The sequence below is a fragment of the Dasypus novemcinctus genome, chromosome 16 (assembly GCF_030445035.2).
Source record: "Dasypus novemcinctus isolate mDasNov1 chromosome 16, mDasNov1.1.hap2, whole genome shotgun sequence".
Lineage (NCBI taxonomy): Eukaryota > Metazoa > Chordata > Mammalia > Cingulata > Dasypodidae > Dasypus > Dasypus novemcinctus.
The window spans coordinates 28,724,150-28,744,604 of NC_080688.1; the positions used below are offsets into that span (position 1 = coordinate 28,724,150).

General features: G+C 42.7%; 1 protein-coding gene across 1 annotated transcript in view; it reads left to right on the plus strand.

Annotated features, from left to right (window-relative positions):
• Positions 1-1,059: 1,059 nt before the first annotated feature.
• Positions 1,060-20,455, plus strand: part of L3MBTL4 (L3MBTL histone methyl-lysine binding protein 4) — a 492,971-nt gene continuing 473,575 nt past the window's right edge. Inside the window, exon 1 of the mRNA XM_004466967.3 lies at positions 1,060-1,254. The gene's annotated coding sequence lies outside the window, so the exon portion shown is untranslated. The remainder of the gene's footprint in view (positions 1,255-20,455) is intronic.

The following is a 20,455-nucleotide window of genomic DNA, read 5'->3' on the forward strand; positions in this document are numbered from 1 at the left end:
TTCTCTCTCTGCTGCTGCCTTCTGCTTCCCTTCATTTCTTGTTCTTTTTGTCCCAAACCTTTTTCTTAACTGATTTTTAGTACAGAACACAGTTTGTGTGTGTTTGAGCTTATAAATTTCTACGATTATGTTTCCTAATTTAAAAACTGATGTACTAAATACTTCTCTATTTCTCTCTTCAGTAACACTAAATTATGTTTCTACCATAGGAGCAGGGTAGACTATAAAAGAAAAAACTTGTTAGTTCTTGGTTTACAGTAATCAACAGCAAACTAAAAAGATCACTTTGAATATTATTACTGCTAATCATGTTGAATTATTTAATTTATTGCTGAAAGTAACAGGCTAATATTTCATTTGTACTCAGCAGCTATTATTTGCATGAGTCTGTGTAGAAGACATTCTTACGAAAGAAAAATTACCTTGAAAAGTCACAAAACAGTCTTCAATTAACCAGCTACTTTTAAGTATAAACCAAATGAAGTGATTTAATAAATTCGCCCCCAAACCGTGGACACTGGTTTGGGAAAAGGTTAGCCACAAGACCTTAAGTACCACGAGGGCAGGAACGCGGTCCCTGCTGTTTCCTGCGCTACCCAAGCAGCTAAACAGGGTCAGTAAACATTTGTCCTCGCCACTTGAAAAGAGTATTCTTTCATTTTGAAACGGTATCCGGGTACGCGTGTGCAGCGAAGTCAAGAGCGGGAAAAGGGCACCAGAGAGGAGGTTGCAAAATCGGACGAGCAGCAGGAAAGGCAGGCATCGAGAGAGGAGAGAAGGCGTTTGGAAGGTGAACCCCAAGAGCCGGGCTGAAGGAGGGGTGAGCGCCCTGGGACGCCGTTGGGGGTGGTCAAGCAGCAAGCAGCCAAATACGGGGGAATCCTTTCCGGGGGACAAATAAGGACAAGGGGCCATTTAAAAACAAGGACGCAGTCAACTGCAACTTGAAACCCCCAAACTCGGCGGACTCGGCGTCAATTAGGTCCCCGGGGAGTGGGGCCCAGGCGCGTGTCAGGTGCGGCCGGGGTGGGGGGTGGGGGCGGCTGGAGCGCGGAGCATGCGCGCCGGCGGGGGTGGCTCGGCGCCCCTCCCGCCCCCTCCTCGCCCTCGTCCCCCGGCCCTCCCCCGGCTGGGCTCTCCCCGACTCCTGCGCGCGGTGGGTGCCGCAGCCCCGACTCGCAGCGTTCCCTCCGCGGTCGGGTCGCCCCGCCGGCCTGTGGCCAAGCCGGGCGCTGCGGGCGGCGCGGGGCTCGGGTAAGGAGGACGCCGGCCGCGGGGCAGCGGGCGCAGCCGCGTGGGCTCCCCCGCGACGCCCGGCGCGGGCCGGGGCGGGGGGCGCGCGGGTCCCGCGGGCAGGAGGAGCCGGCCGGGCGGCGGCGGTGCCGACTCGCCTCCCCTCCCTCCCTCCCGCCTCTTTCTCTTTCCCTTTCGCCGCCCGGCGCTGCCACTTGCCGCCACACTTGGGACGGCGCGGCCCCTCTGCCCCGGGGTGCCGGGGTGCCGGGCCGGCGGGGGAAACAGCGCCCGCCCGCGGCCGGGGAGGGCTTGGGGCCCGGGGGGCTCGACGACTGGGAGGGGACGCGGTCACAGGGGAAGCCGGAGTCTTAGGGGGAACCGGGGATGGGGTCTGGGCGCGGGCGCGTGTGTGTGACCCGGGCCATCCTCAGCCGGCCTCCGGCCTCCGAGCGCCCGGGCCGGGCGGTGGCTCTTGGGTCCCTTGGGGCCGATGTCTCACTTCCCCACGTCCCCCGACGACGCTGCGGGCCGCAGTCTCGGCCCGGCGGGACCCCCCACAGACGTTCTGTCCCGCCCCCCTGCCTTCCCTCCTCCCCTCCAAGCGCTCCTGGCGCCCTGAGGAGCGCGAGGGCCCGGGCCTCGGGGACCCCCGACGGCTCCTACCTAGCTGCCTCTCCCCCGCCCCATCCGGAACCGCGATCGGGGCGCGCGCGGTGAGGGACCCCTCGCCGTCTCTCCTGGCCTCCGGGGGCGTGGATGGGGCTGGGACTGGGGAGCAAGGCTCACCTGGGCCACCCCAGGCACCTGTGTGGGAGGTGTGTGCGCTGGGACGAGGTGACCCGACGTCGGGTGGGATTTGGCCCCCATCTGTGATGGTCCTTGGTCGTTAGGGTCTGGTGAGGGCCACAGAATGCGCTTTATGTATGCCTTTATCCACCTAGGGCTTTCTTGATGTGTCAAGTGCCCGCGAAGCAAGGAAGGCCTGCTCCCCTTGCATTCATTCATTCATTCATTCATTCATTCATTCATTCATTCATTCATTCATTCAGCTGCCCCTTTGCATTTAAACCGATGTGTGAGCTAGTACACTAGGCGGCCGGTTCTCCACCCTGTCCCCCTCTCCCACTGCCCCTCCCTCCCCCCCATTCACTGCACACACTCCCCCCTCTCTTCCCCGCGGGTCTCACCCAGGGTTCTCTGGTCTCCTTTAGCTTGCCAGCGGCGATGTCCCTGGATAACGGCGCTTTTCTAGAAGATGCTCATTGGCAGGCCCCAGTTGGGTCCTTGGCTTAAATAATTGTACTGGTTAACTCCAAAAAGGCTCAAGACCAAGTGGGTGGTGGTGGTAGGGGGTGGCGTTAGTTCCTGAAGATTGATAACTTAAAAGGAAGACTGTAAGGAGTTTAACTTTTCAGGATGTTAAACATGCCACTTCAGTCCCTCCTCATGGTACTCTAGAAGCCAGAGAAAGAGTTGAAAGAAGAGGTTTTTGGAGCATGCAAATGGATTGGGTCTGCTGTAGTCACTTGTTCCTGTATGAAGGCAGATAAGCTATTAATGACGCTCCCAGATTGCGAGGCACGTTTATGAGTTTGTATTTCAGGTAGCACTTGACTGTGCCGTCACTTGGTAGAGCTTTGCTAGGCGGTGTGGGGATCTAAAACCTATTTAGCTTGGTCTGCCTCCACGTTGCACTTTCAGTCCCTTTTCTAAGTGGGACAGTTGCCTGGTGAAAGCCAGAGTTAAATTAAAGAAATGCCTTAACTCTCTGTAGGGAGGAAAAAGTTTATTTCTAAGTTCTTTGTAAGTTCATTAGAAGAAACTGAGTGAGCTGTGCCATCTGTGGACTTCATTGCAGTACTCTGTGATTTGTATCTTAAATTGCACTTCTAATTCACCTTCATGTTTTTTTTTTTAAGTTACTTATCATTCCTGTAACCATCAATCTGCTGTGTAGGTGTAAAGCTTGAACTGGTAGTGTGCTTGGGAGATAAGACATGCAAACCAAACCACTTGTTACCAAAACAATATGGCAAAGAACTAAAGTGGATTTGAGACTAAAACAATCCACCATAACGTGCCAGCGGTGTGAGACAGTGGTCAAAGTGTTTGGCAAGAAGGGATCTTCACGGGCTGGCTTGATGGGGAAAGGGGCAGAGAGCTGGGTCCGTGGAGGCTAGAGGAATGGATGTTTTATAAATTGGTAGGGAGAGGGAAGAAGAGTTCAGAGGCTTAGGAGGGAGAAAGGGGTATCATTCCCTAAAACAAATAATTGGGATTTGTTTGGAGGGAGGGAGGGAGAACATTATTATCCCTAGCAGCCTCTGCCACTCCCAGACTGGAAAGCTTCTCTTCATTCTTCATGACTCAACATAATTCCTTCCCCGAGGGCTTTGCCGATTCTCACAACCTCTCTTCTCACAAGTTCCTTCCTTTGACTTCCTCCTTTCCTGGTTGGTCTATCAGCTCAGGTATAAAAAGTTTTATGATGCGTGTGTATGTGTGTTTACAACTTAGTTCCATCTTATACCATATGTTAAGGGCAGGAACAGATCATTAGCTCTCTTTTTTATTTGGAATGTTTTTCTCTACATTCAAAGCTTTTTAGCTTAGAACTGAAAAGCTCACCCCCCCCCCCCACCCTCCATGCCTGGCATGGAACTTGACATGTGTGTGTGTTAAGTGCAAACCCAACAAAAATCCTTTTTCAGAGCAGGCAGGTTATGTAGGAGAGTGGGCAGATGGAGAGACTTGGGGTTCTCATTGAGAAGAAAAGGCAGGCCTGAGACATTGTGGGAGAGGCTGTGTAGGAGGGTTTGGGCCACCCACCCTGACCAAGGAAGCAGAAAGACCCCCAGCTTCCTAAATGTACCCACCTCCACAGACCCCTAGCCGGTTGGGCAAGGCTCCCCTTCTCTGGAGCTCAAGGAGAAATGGGAAAAAAAATCACCACTAAAGAAGTGCTCATTCTTTCAACTGATTCTTTTACTTAAGAAAAAACACTGCTACTGTTGTAATGGGGAGATTGGCAGGGGCATCAGAGTTGTTGGGTTGGAGCGGGGAACAGCAGGAAGATCCAGCTTTGCAAACAGCGAATTGAAAGGGACACTGAAGTGGGGAGTTTAAGGAGAGGAACTCTGATGCAGAACTTTGGGAGAAAACTAGCTGTGGTAGGGTGATGATCAAAAGTACTTGGCGGGTGAGTGGCTGCACAAGGAGACAAAGAACAGATACAGGGCTGTGGGCCACACCCAGCGACGGGGCCAGTGGGAAAGCAGGCAAGTGTAACATGGAAGTCAGCATAGGAGAAATACCAACCGAGAAGATGTCGTTGAACTTGGCTGGAAAGAGGTGTGAGTCCTGTCTGTCCCAGGAATAGGACTGTGTACAAAGCATTTCCTGCTGGTAGCCTTGGTAAAACTACTTTGAGGATAGTTTATTGTAGGAACATTACTCCAAGTGAAGAAAACCATTAAAAGCCAATTAACTGTTCAAAAGGGGCTTACAGCAAGCAGTATAAATGTCGATACTATCTTTTATTTAAGCAAAATAAAGTAAAACAATAAAGCAAAGCTACTGGGGGAAATGAGACCCTTCCATTCACACACATAAAGAAATCATCTTTTGCTTAAACATTGCGTTACTCTTTTTTTTTTTTTTAAGAACAGTGCCTTAGAAGAATGTATCCCTATTTAATTTTGCAAATACAAACATTTTTCTACATCTGCAGTGGAAAACGAAACCTTTGTTTTGAGCCCACGCCGCACTTGTCACCTGGCCTGCGGGTGCCTCTTGGGCGGGAGGTCACTGCAGCAGGGCCCTGCTCAGCATCACCTGCTGAGCCTTTCTTCATTTGGTTGATCTGGGCTAACTGTGTGAAGCATTCTCTTAAGGAGGGAGCCTAGACATTTTGGAGAATGTCGATGCATCCCTCATGAAGATGGATCCAAAACGATAAAGGCGTGGTCACTGCCACAATAATTGATTGTTTGGTAAAGTATCAAATGGGGGACATGGGAGACAGAGCAGCTGGATGTGCATCTCTGTCACCATATCTAGTGTGTGAAAACATATTTAACTAGAAGGCAGACAGGCGGTACAGCACTTTTATGCACAGGATTGTGGTATGTAAGCTATTTATGATAGCTGTTAAAATTATGATAATAGCTTGTTAGGATTAATCATTATTGCTCTACTCCCTGGTTTGTTTATTTTTTAACAAGGATGAGGTGTTTTTTTGGGCATCCACTTTCAGTTGTGTGTTGTATGCTTAGGGGTGAGTAATAAACAGGCATATTTCCTCCTTCATGGGCTGTGTGGTCTAGTGGGGTCAACAGTGAGAGTGAGAAAGTCCCACAGGTATTCCGCAGGCAGTAGGGTGTGGTGGTGACTGTGGTAAACTGGGAGTCTTATGTGGTCTAAAGGGAATAGCTATTATTTTAAAAAAACTCAAGTTGGAAATCTGAATTATTATTTTTTTTAAATGCGAAATGTCCCTATTTAAAGAATGCTGGCTCAAATTTTTTTAGGATATTGCTAAGGTAAATAAAACATCCTGGCCAGGTACAGTTTGTGGGCTGCCGTTTTCCAACCTCTGACCTGTGGGGGTTTGGTTCTGCAATTAGCTAACCGTACTCTCCTTTGAATTACGTTGTTTTTCTTATTTACCACAAATGCCTTTTTTGTTTATTGTGATATAAACGATGGGCAGACAGACTGGCTTCTAATCTCATGGATCTTGCCCATATAAATAGGATTTTATTCAATCTAGGGGTGGGAGGGGGAAACTGGGCCAAACTCTTGGACCCTGTAAGTCCTCCAGGTAAGATGCATGCATTGGGAGGGAAAGGAAGTAATAAAATTTGGCTAGAGCCTAGACTTTTTTAAGGCTTTCCTTCATGGTTCTGTGGAATTTTAAAATATATTTCCATTGTTAAAGTATATCTTTTCAGCAGTTATGTAACAGTTTGCTCTTTGTATGGGCCCCTCACATTTTGTGTAACTGGGAGGCGGAGGGCAATGTCTTCTCACTTGCTAGTGGGCACCTTTCTTTTGTTGTGGGAATTTTCCTCCTCCCCTTGCTCTCCATCTCTTTGCCATGTTTTTAGATGTCAGCTTAACTATCACTTGCTCCAGGAAGCCTTCAAGACTCCCTAAAACTGAATCACGCCCCCTCCCCCATGTGTTCTCATAGACTGTGTTTTCTGGTCCCAGGTTTCACTCTAATTTGTAGATCTTTATTTTTCTCTATTCCCTTGGAAACTTTGGGGTTAAGTGAGGGCTTGTTCACTACCTATTTACAAAGCCTTGTAATTGCCCAACATGTGTTAGACACTCAGTAAATAAAGGTTGAATGATTTTTAGACAGTGACAGATTTAAACAATAAAGAAATTCCACAGAATTCCTCACATTTTGCAATTCTGTGAGTAACCACCTAAGACTGGTTTTGATTGAGAATATAAGTACTGACCTTTCAGTAGGTCATTTTATTATTATTATGGTCACATAACAAGGAAAATATAAAGGCTCTTTTCCTTTTGCTTTATGGCAAAGAATATCCTTTAATTCCCTATCATTATACCCTTTCATCCTGTTTCTAGATATTATAAAGGTGAATGATTGGAGATGCTAGCTGAGTGCTTCCAAATCTGTTTTACGCACACAGTTTCTGAGAATGGTTGGAACAAAGTTGTCTGTCCTCCCCCTTCTCTTCCAAAACTGAGTTTACTGTGATTTTATTCCTAGAAGATATTTGAGTATTTTTCGGGCAGGTTAACACAAACAATCAAGCTTAAAATAGGAAACCATTAAGGTTAACCGAGCAAGAATTTGAAGTAGTCTTGGCCAGCATAAAGAGATCATCCTTTTGTGAAGTTGGAAAAATTCTACACTTATAGGTGATTTCCACGTTGAGAAGGTTCTGTTTTGGAACATGAGCCCTTTTCATTTGTTTTGGGAGGATAATAGGTAAGCCAGATGGCTGGGTCCTGTATTCTAATTGCAAGGACCGCCCTGAATGCAGTGAGAAAGCATCCCCGTTGCAGAGTGCCTGCACCTTTGTGTATTTGTGTGATGGCTGTACTCATGCATTTTTATTGCAGCTGTTCATTTAATAATCTTTAGGTCCATTCTCTTCTTCTAATGTGAGAACAAAGAGAATATCATTGTCAGTCTTTCCAGAACTGTCTTGCATCTGTGTCTAAAACAGTGCCCATTGCTGCGGAGTAAATGGTGAGGAAAGAAAGGCAGCTGTGAAAGGTGCAGTTATGCATTAATCACCATGGGTTTAAATGGAATTTATGCCCAAATAAGTTGTCTTTGAAGTCTCCAGCACTTTGTCCTCAGTGTACCTATAACTTTTATTATAGGTAGACTATAGTTGATGAAGAAGATTCTGTCTTCCTGTATTTAGCAATTTTTGTAAGCTTTTTCGTTACACATTTTGACTCAGTAGTTTTTCACATTTAAGGGCGCTTAGAAATAATTGAATTCAGTGTTTCTCAGCCTTTGCTCTATTGACATTTTGTTCCGTAAAATTCTTGGTTGTGGGGGCTGTCCTGCATTGTTGGGTATTTAGAAGCATCCTTGGCCTCGAGCCACTAGATGCCGGCAGCTCCCCTCATCCTCCCTCTAGCTATGACAAAAATTTCTCCAGTCTTTGCCAGAGGTCCTGGGGTGGGGCGGTGGGAGAGGCAAAATTGCTCCTGGTTAAGAACCACTGATACAATTCAACCTGTCATTTTGCAGATGACAAAACAGAAGTCCAGTTGTATTGAGCAATATCTCCAAGGTTAAAAGTCATTGTGTCAGAATATGAATTAAGAAACAAATTATCCAGCTTGAGGGAACTTCTTATCAGTTCAAAACTCATTTTCTCTTGGGAAAACAATACCTTTTATAATAATAAATGGACCCTGTTTGCTCTATCTAGCAATGACTAGCAAAATACAACTGCCTCTGCTGTTACTCAAACTGTGTCAAAGACTTAAATTATTAATAGCACGTTGAAAGCTAAAACAGGGTGTAAAGTAATTGAAATTTTATCACTTTGACAAGAAAAGTAAGTCAAATAAAATTATTTGGCTCTCAGCTCTACCTTCTTACAGCTTTATGCTCTTTACCCCCTCATTTATATAAATTTATATAAATTTCTCCTAATAGTAGGGAAAAATAAATCTTGTCACCTATACTCCTAATCCAAATCTTACAGCAGAGATACCAAAATGAAAGCCCAGTAAAGGAACTGGTTTTCCCATGTTTATATGTCTAAATAAGGCAGAGTTGGAACTATGACTAGACTTTCCTGAGTGCTAGTCCAGGTTATTTTTCCTATGGCGTCATGTCAACCTTTGTTTTTATAACCAAGTTGTGCAGTAAAGTTGTGTTCAGTAGCTTGGTGAATAGTATTTTAGAATAATAATTCCTTGTGTGCTTGCAGTTGGTAATTATGAAACTAGGAGTATAAATACTTGTTAAGTAATTCATTCTTTCATTCATTCATTCATTCCCTAGATGTTTATTTAGTGCCTATGTTGCCCAAGGATTATACTAGGCTGTGGACACTGGTCCTGCCTTCAGGAAGCTTATAGCTAGGGATGCAAATTCACATTTGAGACTTCTGCATATAATACTGCAAAAGAGTCACTTGCTTATTTATGTATATATTCATTCAACAGTATTTTTAAGTCTCTGTTGTGTGCAGGCCAAGAAATAACCTTGCCCTTCATAATAAAGTCGGGAAGGGCATGGTGCATGCTTGTGAGTTGACCTGCAGACACCACAAAAGAGGCATGAAAAATATCAGTGTCTGTGCTGACCAGGAAGAGAATGTGCTTTCGAAGTTACTGGAGCGAGGATATTTTTGTCAAGTCCATAACTGACAAGGATTTTTATCTCTTCCGTAAATGGCATTTTAGAAGCTGACTGTCCAAGGTCATCAGAAAGGTCAATGGCAGGGCTTGGACTTACCTTCTTGCCAGTTCTGTTCTTTGTGGCTACATCATAAGGCTCCCTCTAGAGATTATGGCAAATTCCAGGTTTTTAATCAACCCCTCGTAGGGATGAGTGATGTCTCCAGGGGTTGCATTGTCTCTGTATCGTTTATGTGACCACTGTTGGCGGATGGCACAGAAGAGGAAAGATACACTTCACTTTTTAGAAATTGAAAAATCTGTCCTCTTCTTTGAATGGTCTTATTGAGTGCTATATGACCTTTAAAAATGTTTTCTAACTTCCCCCAGCATAAGTAATTAAAAATGTTAGGGGAAGCGGATTTGGCCCAATGGATAGGGCATCTGCCTACCACATGGGAGGTCCGCAGTTCAAACCCCGGGCCACCTTGACCTGTGTGGAGCTGGCCCATGCACAGTGCTGATACGTGCAAGGAGTGCTGTGCCACACAGGGTTTCCCCCGCGTAGGGGAGCCCCATGCGCAAGGAGTGCACCCCGTAAGGAGAGCCGCCCAGCGTGAAAGAAAGTGCAGCCTGCCCAGGAATGGCGCCGCACACACGGAGAGCTGACACAGCAAGATGATGCAATGAAAAGAAACACAGATTCCCAGTGCCTCTGATAAGTATAGAAGCAGTCACAGAAGAACACACAGTGAAGGGACACAGAGAGCAGACAACTAGGGGAGGGGAACGGGAGAGAAGTAAATAAAAAATAAATCTTTAAAAAAAATGTTAGTCAAAACCCAAAATACAAAGAATTTGCTTATAACATTATTATTATATTTTAAGCTTATTAATTTGAAATACTTACAAACTTACTGGACAATTACAAAAATAATATAGACCCCATACAGAGAACTCCAACATACCCTTATTCCCCTTCGATATTCACATTCTGTCACATTTTCTGTATCATTCTATATACCTAGCCATCTGTCTATCAATCCATCAATCAATCTATCCATCCACCTGCCAATCTATTCATCAGTAAATTTTCTGAACATTTCAGTGTATGTGGTATACATCATGCTCTTTGAACACTTAATACTGTCATATTTCCTAGGAATAAAGATAGTTACTTATGTAACCACCTTAAGTGTGGACATCAAAATTTCAAGAAATTTAACATTGGTAATATGCTTTTGATTCTTTTCTGTTTTCATGTTGGATTCCTTCTAGGATCATGTATTGCATTTAATTGACATCATCTCTTAAATTGCTCTTTTATTTTTTTAAATTGTGGGAACATATATATATCATAAACTTTCCCATCTTAAGTTCTTCCAAGCAGACCATTCAATGAGATTAATCACTTCACAGTGTTGTGGTATCCTCACCACCCTCTGTCACTAACACTTTTTCATCTCTCCAAACAGAAACCCTAAATTCAATATGCATTAACTTCCTATTCACTCTGTCCCACCAACCTTCGAACCCTGTATTCTAATTTCAGTTTCTATGAGTTTGCATGTTCTCTAATATTTTCTTTGTGGTTATCATGGGACTAAAAGTTAATATCCTAAATCTATAACAATCTCAATTGCTTTGGTTCCAACTTAACTTTAATAGTATACACAAATCATGCTCTTGTACCCCTCCATTCCCCACTTTATGGTGTTCTTGACACATGTTTCATGTTTATAATTATGAATCTCAAACCCCTGGTTATCATTATATTTTAGCCATTTGCCTTTTAGATCATATAAGAAGTAGAAAGTGGAGTAACAAGTTAAAATTACAGAAGTACTGGTATTTTATTTACACATGTCATTACCTTTACCAGAAGTTTTTATTTCTTCATGTGGCTTCTATTTATTGAATTTTGTCTTTTTCTTTTGACCTGAAGAACTCTTTTTATCATCTCTCGTAGGGCTGGTCTACTGGTAACAATATCCCTCAACTTTTGTTTATCTGGGAATGTCTTAATCCTGTCCTCATTTTGGTAAATTTTGCCAGTTATAGAATTCTTGGTTGGCAATTTTTTGATGTCAGCATTTTAAATATGTCTTCTCACTGTCTTCTTGCCGCTTTCAGAATTCTTTTTTCACCTTTGCTTGAAATTTGATTATATTATGCCATGATGTAGATCTATTTGGGTTTATGCATTTGGTGTTTGTTGAGCTTTTTGGATATTCTGTTCATGTTTTTTGTTAAATTTGGGAAGTTTTCTGCCATTATGTCTTTGACTATCCTTTTTGCCCCTTTCTTTCTTCTCCTTCTGGTATTCCAACAATGTGTATATTGGTAATATCCCACAGGTTTATCTGGCTCTGTTCATTTTTCTTCCTTCTTTCTCTTTCTGCTCCCCAGCCTGGATGATTTCAATTGTCTTATTTTCAAGTCCACTGATTCTTTCTTCTGCTCGCTCCAATCTGCTGTCTCACTCCTCTAGGAAATTTTAAAGTTCTATTACCATGGTATTCAGTTCTGTTTGGTTCCTTTTCAGCATTTTCATCTTTCTATTGATATTCTCTGTGTTCATCTATTGTTTTTATGATTTCCTTTAGTTCTTTGTCATGTTTTCCCCTAGTTCTTTCAGCATATTTAGGACAATTTTTAAAAAAAGTCTTTGTTTAGAATGTCCTAGGTCTGATCCTCCTCATTGATGGTTTCTTATATTTGATCTTCTTTGCTTGGGCCATTGTTTCCTGTTTCTTTGTATGTTTTATAATCTTTTGTTGAAAGCTGGAATTTTGATATTTTAATGTGTTATTGCTGGAACTTAGATTCTGAAGTATCTGTTCCTTAAGCTTGTATCCAGCTAGTGTTTCGACAGCTTTCCTTGAATGCCCAGAGCTAACAACAATAACAACAATAACAAAAGGAAAAAATCACCTTTCCCAATCTTTTCAGATTGATCTATGCAAGTGCTCTTCTTCAGGGCTTATCCAAAATTGGTTTAGGAACCAGCTATAGGCCAAAGTGTAGGAGCCTCCCTAGTCTGTGCTTGCATCTTGCTTGGGCTGGTGTGTGCACCTAGGAACCCCCTTTTACATGGGTATGAATGTCCCTTCTTCCCTAGGAAACAGTGTCCTCATGGTTCTTGGCATTGCACTGTATGTCCTTCTGCCAGCAATCCCTTGTCCCAGGCTGCCACTTGACTGTTCTCTCACAGCAATTTTTAGGAGAGCTCTTTGAGCTGCCTTCTACAAGCAGGGAAAATGGTGGGGTGATGAGGCTGCTCTGAGTATTTTTGCTCATTCCCGCAGGTTGCCACTAGACAGATGGGGCCAGGCATACAATCGCCCAGGTCTGTGAAGAAGGGCTACTTTGCTTCAAAGCCAGGACCAGGGAGCCACACTGGGAGTGAAGAAAGACCCAGGGTAGAAGAATGTTTGCGAATGTTCATGGATCAGAGCTGCCAAATCTCTTTGACGTATATTTGTATTTGTGTATTTGTGAACCACCCCTCTCCAGTATCCTGAAGTGAAATTAATAATATAATTATAAGATCAACATAGTCGATATCCTGCACATATGTAATAAATTGGAGAAATAAAAAGAGGGTAATGGAAGGAAATTTATAAAACAATGATAATGTGATTTAAAATGTTTAGGCACAATTACCTACAAAATAAAATAAAGGTAGTTAGATGCTTGTGCCTGCATGTAGATTCATTGTGAAAGTTACCCCTGAAGGTGCTGAACCTGGCAGACTGTATCAGCACAGGAGGGTCTTTGAGTAGCATCGAGCTCAACAATGTGCTTTGCTGAAATGATGAGCCATACAAGTTCTGAAGAAAACAATGTAAAACCTTTTCTCAATTTACACAGAGCTACAGGAAATAGTAAAACCATGTAAAAAAGCAACATTCTTATTTTATAGAGTGTAATTATGTAAAATGGAATTATGTCAAGGCTTAGGGAATCATCATAGATTTTCCACATCCATGGATGTCAGTGCAGGCACTGCAGCCATGTAGGAAACAGGGTGATGTGGTGTTCTGTCGTGAACAACTGTCCTACAAGTCAGAATTCTAGCATCTCTGGCCCTGTCTGTTATGTCACTCAAGAAACCCCATACCCTTTTTCAGAAATTCCGCTTGGGGCCATAATCTTTCCCTTTCTTTTCTATTCCTGCTCCTCTTGAGAATCCCTGCTTTGGATAAATAAATTTAAATAAATTCTAATGATCTCTCATCATGATGTGAATTAAAGATGGGTTGCTGAAGGGCAGGTACTTTTCACCCACAATGTAGAAAAAGCAATTATTTTTTCCCTTAAGAATATTATTTTATATTAAAATGCCCTTTTATTTCGTAGGAATTTTGATAATCCCAAAGTTATCAATTTTCGAAACTTCTACCTTGCATTTAAAATATTAGGGGTGGATATTTGTTTCCTCAATGAATTATTTAGCATTACTTGATCTACCAAGCAGCATTTTAATTTACAGTTACATTTCTGACTTACGCACTTTAAAGTCAAATCTTGTTCTGTATGGTGCCATAGGCTGAATAAGCTACCAGGGTAAAGATTTTTGTTTTAACCTAATGTGGGTTTTCTGAAGTTGGAGTGGACTGTCTTGTAGAGATAGATTTCTACACAATAGAGAGAGGTGTTTGAGTTGAGTGACCACTTGAACAGATGTAATAAAATATTTAGTAAGGAGCTAAACTTATTTAAGATAAGTGTATAATTTTATCACATAATAGATGCTCATATTATTCTTAGGAGGGCAGAAAGAATTTGATAGTAAGTTTTCTATTCTAAATTTCTAGTCAATACGAAAGTCATTTCTACCTTATCCCTGACAGGTGGTAAAAGGGATCATGCTTGAAATTTAAAAATTATTTTGGGTAATGTGACATCATTAGAATAAATGCTAGCTACCTAAGTTAGATGTTTTTTTTTTTATTGTGGAGGTATGGAGAATTGAACCCAGGACCTCAAACAAGAGCCATATCCGTGCTTCAGTAGGAGTTGGTTTTTTCATTTATTTATTTTTTTAGGAGGTACTGGGGATTAAACCCGTGATCTTGTACATAGGAAGCAGGCACTCAACCACTTAAGCTATATTTGCTCCCCAAAATTAATTACTTTGAAGAAATTAAGTTAATTTGAGTTCTGGAATTTTCCTACATTACTATTGGTGATGCAGGTACCTGTTTTTATGAGAAAATAAATAACGGAAGTTCATGCTCTACAGACTTAACTTTGCTGTCGCTTGCAGCCTTAGGCTTGTAGAAGTTTGATACTAGGTAGGCAGTGGTCTCTGCTTTCATGACTCCAGAGCAGCTCTTCATTGCTGAGGTTCGCCAAGGTTGGGGTGAGGTTGTAGGTGTGTCCCCTCTGTTCCTTCCCCCTCCCCCATAGCTCTGCATCCTCCCTTTCTAGTTCGGGAGTTCCCTTGCTGCCATCTTCTGCCACGTCTTTCGCATGCTCACAGCTTTTTATAGTTTTCTAACTGCCTTTGTGCCAAACTTAGCCTGGTCTTGGTGATGATGGAGGTGTCAACTTGACAAATATGGAAATGCTCTCTACACATTAAAGCTGCCTTTGAAAAGTGAAAGCCTTTGCAGCACATGACCCCATTTTTTATTTAAAATAGGAATTGATAGAGAAAATGAACTTTAGTGTGTGGGGTTTACCCATGTACAGTTAGGCTATAATGCCCTAGTCTTGAAATGCTATTTATCCCCCCCATTTATACCTGTATATGTCCTAGAAGTGGTCTTCCTGCCCCAAGCAGTTGTTGTCCTGGGTACTTTTTGGGGCTAGGGGTGAGAATGGGAACAGTATTGGATTCTAGTACATCCTTACAGCTTGAATACACTCTATGAAGGATCAGGGACTCAGAGTCCCACAAACTAATATTTTGATGGTTATTCTTTGGCCACTAGTCAAAATTAAGAGTATGGGGCATAATGTACAGAGTGAACATATAGTGATGCCCGTAAATGGTGCTGGTAAGGGCTAAGAATGAGTAAGTGCCATATACTGGTGTTATACACACACTCCCACGTAGGCGATTGGCTGTTCTGGATTTATTATTGATTTGGGGGACATCACTGCCCCTGAGATGTGTAATGGCCTATTCACCTTAGGTTCAGCTTGCTTGGTGGTATCTGATTTGCCTGGATATGACTGTGTTTAAAGGACCAATGGGTGGTCTTATGATGTCCTTTTCCAGTGGTGAAACCTAGAGGTGAGGGCAGGCAGACACATCGGATCACTTAAAATTGTGTCTTTGTTCAGGGTGCAAATGGGCAGCAATGAGGAGAGGAAATGTAGGACCCACGGGGTGTGGCTGAGCGCGTTTTGCCTGGCTCCAAAGCTGGTGCCTCCATATGTGACTTCTTCCTTTCTAACCTGTCTGCAGGTTGCAGTTCTCAGGAGGTGGGTATTGATTTTGGGGAGAACATCAAGCCATTTTCTGGATGACTGACTCTCCGTAAGAGCTATTGGGAAGCTTCCCAAGTAGTCACACCCCCATATTTTCAGTCATCCTTCTCCACTGATGCTGGCTGTTCTGTCACCCTTCCGTCCCTTCTCTTGTTTCTCTCTAACTGTAGGCTAAGTGTAGAAACACCTGCCTGGACAAAATACATGGAATGGATTATCCGCTAACATGGATTTACACTTAAACCAGATGGAGAGGAGGCCAAGAAAATTGGAATATTAAATGTTTTCAGCCTCACTCTGATTTTCAGAAGGTTTATTGTCTGATTTTTGATAAACCTTACATAAAGAATCTTTTCGATGTCATGATGTAGAATATCCTAACTTGGGTAAATTTCCTCCCACATTTCATTTTTAGTGCTATATTAGGTGTGTTTTTAAAAATTGTTTGCTATTCCTCTAGTATTTTACATTTCTCAAATGTGTCCATTTGAATTTTGGTTATTCCTTTTGTTTTTTTTTAAACATGTGCTGATATTGCTACATAGAGAGGTTTAGTGATTTCTTAAGGTCAGAGTTATTAGTCACAATTTACTCATAGCCAGAAGCTTTTTAAGATGTTTGTTTTTGTTTTTATTAAAAATTTAAAACATTGAATAAAAATTGTGTTTAGCAGAATTTCTTCAATAGAAACCAAAATTATTGATAATCTGAATATGTTAGTGCATCATATAAAGAAAATTCCAATGAAGGCTCTTTTTGAATAAGCTAAATAAAATTTGCTCTGTTAATTTGTGGTTAGCTACATTACCTAAAGGAATTAGAATTTATTTGATAAGATGTTCGTATAGTGAAATGACATTTTGTTAGCTTTTGAGAAGGTGGCAACTGCTGAGCTTTTTTATTGCTAAATTATATCCAGTTGGGATAAAAATGCATTGGAAATAAATGGTTATGGCTGACAATTAATACGCACTAAAAAACCACCTCAAGAACAAAGCCACTTGTACAGTTAGGTGGCACTGTTTCCATTTTTCTTTTCAAAAGTTTGACTACGTGTAATTAAAATAAAAAGATTTGATGTGGCCTTGTTGAGATTTAGCAGCTTAAAAACAAACAGGAGATGGAAATGAGAAGCCAGTCTGAGGTGCAGCTCCAGTCAGTCCCCAGGCGCTGGTGCCCCCGCGTTTGAGCGCTGCAGAGCCAGGGTGGGCCGCGGGAGTGGACGGGCTTTGCTACTAGGCCCTGGGTTTCTTCTTTTCTCTTCCCTCCCCACCCTTCCCACCTTCACCCTTCCCTCCTTCCTTCGTTTCTCCCCTTTCTTCCAGTTCCAGGCCGGTGAGGGAGGATGTGACTGCCTCCTGAGCTGAGAGTGCCTGGCCTTTCTCGGCCTGTCTGAGGCAGACAGAGGCCCTGAGCCCGCACAGAGCCCTGCAGTGTGGGTCCCCACCACGGGCCCTCCCACCCGAGAGCCTCCACTGCGCTCTCCTTTGCATCAACATTCCGCTTTCTCTCCTCTTTCTCAGACCTTTCCATTAAAAAGCCAACTCTCCCTTCTCTGTCCTCTGAACTGCTAATGCTTATAGTCTGAAATGGAGGTTCCCAGATTTTGGTATAAATATCAATAAAACTAAAGGTGAGCTTAGAGAGAGTTGCCAACTTCTTATTCTCCTTGAACAACAACAAAAAACAAAGCAAAATAAGCACAAACTTCCTTTTAGGAAGATCTCCTTAACACCAAAAGTATAGGAAGGAATATTGGATTAATGGAATATTGGATTAATTAATATCAGAATAATGGATTTTTCTTTCCGAGAAAGGCCAGATGGCAATCTTTAGAAAACTGGCCCTGGGGAAGGAAAGGAGTTATGGAACTTCTCAGATGTAAACGTTTTAATACAAATTTCACTCTTTTTAAGATAACACATTGTGAGCAATTGTGTTCTTGATATGGATTTTTCAATTTGGGGCTCTGTGGACAGCGATATTTGAAATAAAGATTTTGATGCCCAATTGTTGTGGTACTTTGGATTTTTTAAAGCAACTGTTGAAAACAACCAAGTATACTTTAGGTATTGACAAAAAGGAGCAATTGTCAATGCTTATTGTACTTCCCATAGTGTTGGCTGTTCGCAGGTCTTTTTTTTTTAAAGATTTATTTTACTTAATTATTCCCCCTGCTGTTCTCACTCATTGCCTGCTCTCTGTGTCCATTTGCTGTGTGCTCTCTGTGTCTGCTTATCTTCTCTTTGGGAGGCACTGGGAACCAAACCTGGGACCGCCCATGTGGGAGAGAGGTGCTCAGTCACTTGAGCTACCTCAGCTCCCTGCTTGCAGGTCTTAATAGTTTTTTGAAATAAAATGTTGCATTTATCTGATGTGTCTTGGTGGTGGTCAGAGACGTGAAACACACCTTCTGGTTTCTGGACTTCCCCTGGTCCTACGGTTGGTCCTGCCCCTTGCTGCCCTGCTTATCCCATTCTTTCTTTGGTGTCTCGGTCCATCTGAGAGCTTCAATGACATCTGTTTGGTTTCTCTGCTCAGGCTTGATCAGCCTTTCTTGGTTAGTTTTCCACAATCCCTAAGCACCCATTTTCCACTTACAATATTTACATATTTGATTGAGTGAATACATGTTCAAGAGTGACCTGCCTGGCACTGAGTCCTTGTGCTTTTACTAGCTGTGGTGAACAGTGTAATGTGTCCAGTTTCCTCAGCTGTAAAATGGGGGCAACAGTAAGGGTTTGTGCAGATTAAATGACTTTCCAAACAGAGAGCATTAGGACTTGGTATGTGGGTAGCTATGGTTAAGTAACTGTGAGAAACTGTCAGTCATCATAAACACTTTTTATGTACTGCCATATTGTCCCAAATGGGCAATATGTTCGGTTATACCTGCAGAACTTATAAGCTTATTCTCCAAAGGAATAAGTAAGTGATTCTGAGAGGTGCAACCTTGGGCGTGTGCTCACACCATCATTCCATGGAGCAGGAGTATGAGAGCCACACCCTCCTGTGCCTTAGTGGTAGGGAAAGCAACCTGGACTCTTCAGGGCAGAGTGAGAGGGACGGAGCAACTGCATACCCGGGCTGGTGGGCAGAGGACTTGGTGGTGCCCCCTGGGGCACCTGTACTACCCGGTAGCTGGAAGCCCGAGGCATCATCTGGGTAGGGTGTTCCGGGAAGGTGTGGCAGGCCAACCTGGTCTCCCCAAGTGGGTCTTCCAAGACTTTGTGTCACTCACGCGGCTGCACAGTGACTTTACAAATTGTTTGAATGATATTGAAAGAATTGTTTAATCTTAAAAAGGAAGGAGGTTCTGTTTGAATCTTTTGGGAGATGCTTTCTCATGACTAAATGCTTAACAAAAATTTCAGCTTCAGAATGTGAACCATCTTCATTTATTAAAATAGATTGTATTGTTGTCTCTTCATATGGATTGGATTGTGTTTTTAATCTTAGAAAACTCATTGATTAATCTACCTTGTGAATATACCAACTTTATTTAGGACTAGAAGTACTTAGGTTCAAGTCTCGGTCTTAAAACTTATTGTAAGATCCTGGGGAAAAAAGAATTTTAATGTGTACTTTTCCTCTGCTTCTTGCAGATAATACCCCTAGGGATTAAATTATAAAAATAATCAAAAGGAAAACTGGATATAAAATACCAATGTGATGTGGTAATGTATGTAGCTGTTGTGCAACAAAAGGGATAGTCCTCTTTTTTACATTGTTTATTGTTTTACTCTTCCCAGTTGAAAGTTACCTTAGCTTTTCAAATGCTGCTACTTCTAATCATATTTTTGAGTGCCATGATTAATATGAATAAACCAACCATATTGCAGTGCATATTTTAAACAGTGAGAGCAGTAAATTGGAATTTCCGGCACACATGTCAGACAGGTTTTGTGTCAGGCACATACTTTTTAAAATCATAAACTTTTTAAAATAAGAGAGAACTTTTCTTGACTCTGGGCTGAATTGACCTTTTTGTTTTATATATATCTTCACACTCCATATAAATTTTCCATTTTTTCTCCTCCTTCTATGTCAGCAAGAGTGGGACAACTATTTTGGTAGTCATTGCCAAAAGAAATGAGAAGGCTATTTGGTGAAATATGTGGAAAGCAGAATTTGCTGGATAGCAATAAGACAGATGGTAAGCTAACCTACAAAATCATATGACAGAAGAAGTGAGGCTGTTGGTTCATGAATAATGATCATTTATCAGTTTGGAAGGTGATGCTGGAGGTAATAGTCTCATAGTAATATTTTATAAAGTAGAGAACACACAGGGAAAGTAATCTATGTGGATCTCAGGGTGTTGGGAATCATCAGTTTTGTAAAGAATGAGCTACATTTTTTCTGGGTATTGAAGGGAGTGTTCATTTAGTTTCATGAGATTATGTTTGCAAAATGCTGTAACAAATGATCTTTCCCTCTCTCCTATAGTGCTGTGTGTGCACTAAAGAATCTTGAAAGTAGTGCAAGTGTGGGAGAATCCAGGGCAGTTCATCTCTTCTGTCTCTCTCATTGGTATTTAATTTGACTTTAATTAATTAATTAATTTTAAAAAGATTTTTATTTTTTAATTTATCCTCCCCTCCCCCCAGTTGTCTGCTCTCTGTGTCCGTTTGCTGTGTGCTCTTCTGTGTCCGCTTCTGTTGCTGTCAGCGACACGGGAATCTGTGTTTCTTTTTGTTGCATCATCTTGTGTCAGCTCTCCGTGTGTATGGCGCCATTCCTGGGCAGGCTGCACTTTCTTTCATGCTGGGCAGCTCTCCCTACGGGGCACACTCCTTGTACGTGGGGCTCCTCTACGCGGGGGACACCCCTGCATGGCATGGCACAGCACTCCTCGCGCGCATCAGCACTGTGCATGGGCCAGCTCCACACTGGTCAAGGAGGCCCCGGGGTTTGGAACTGC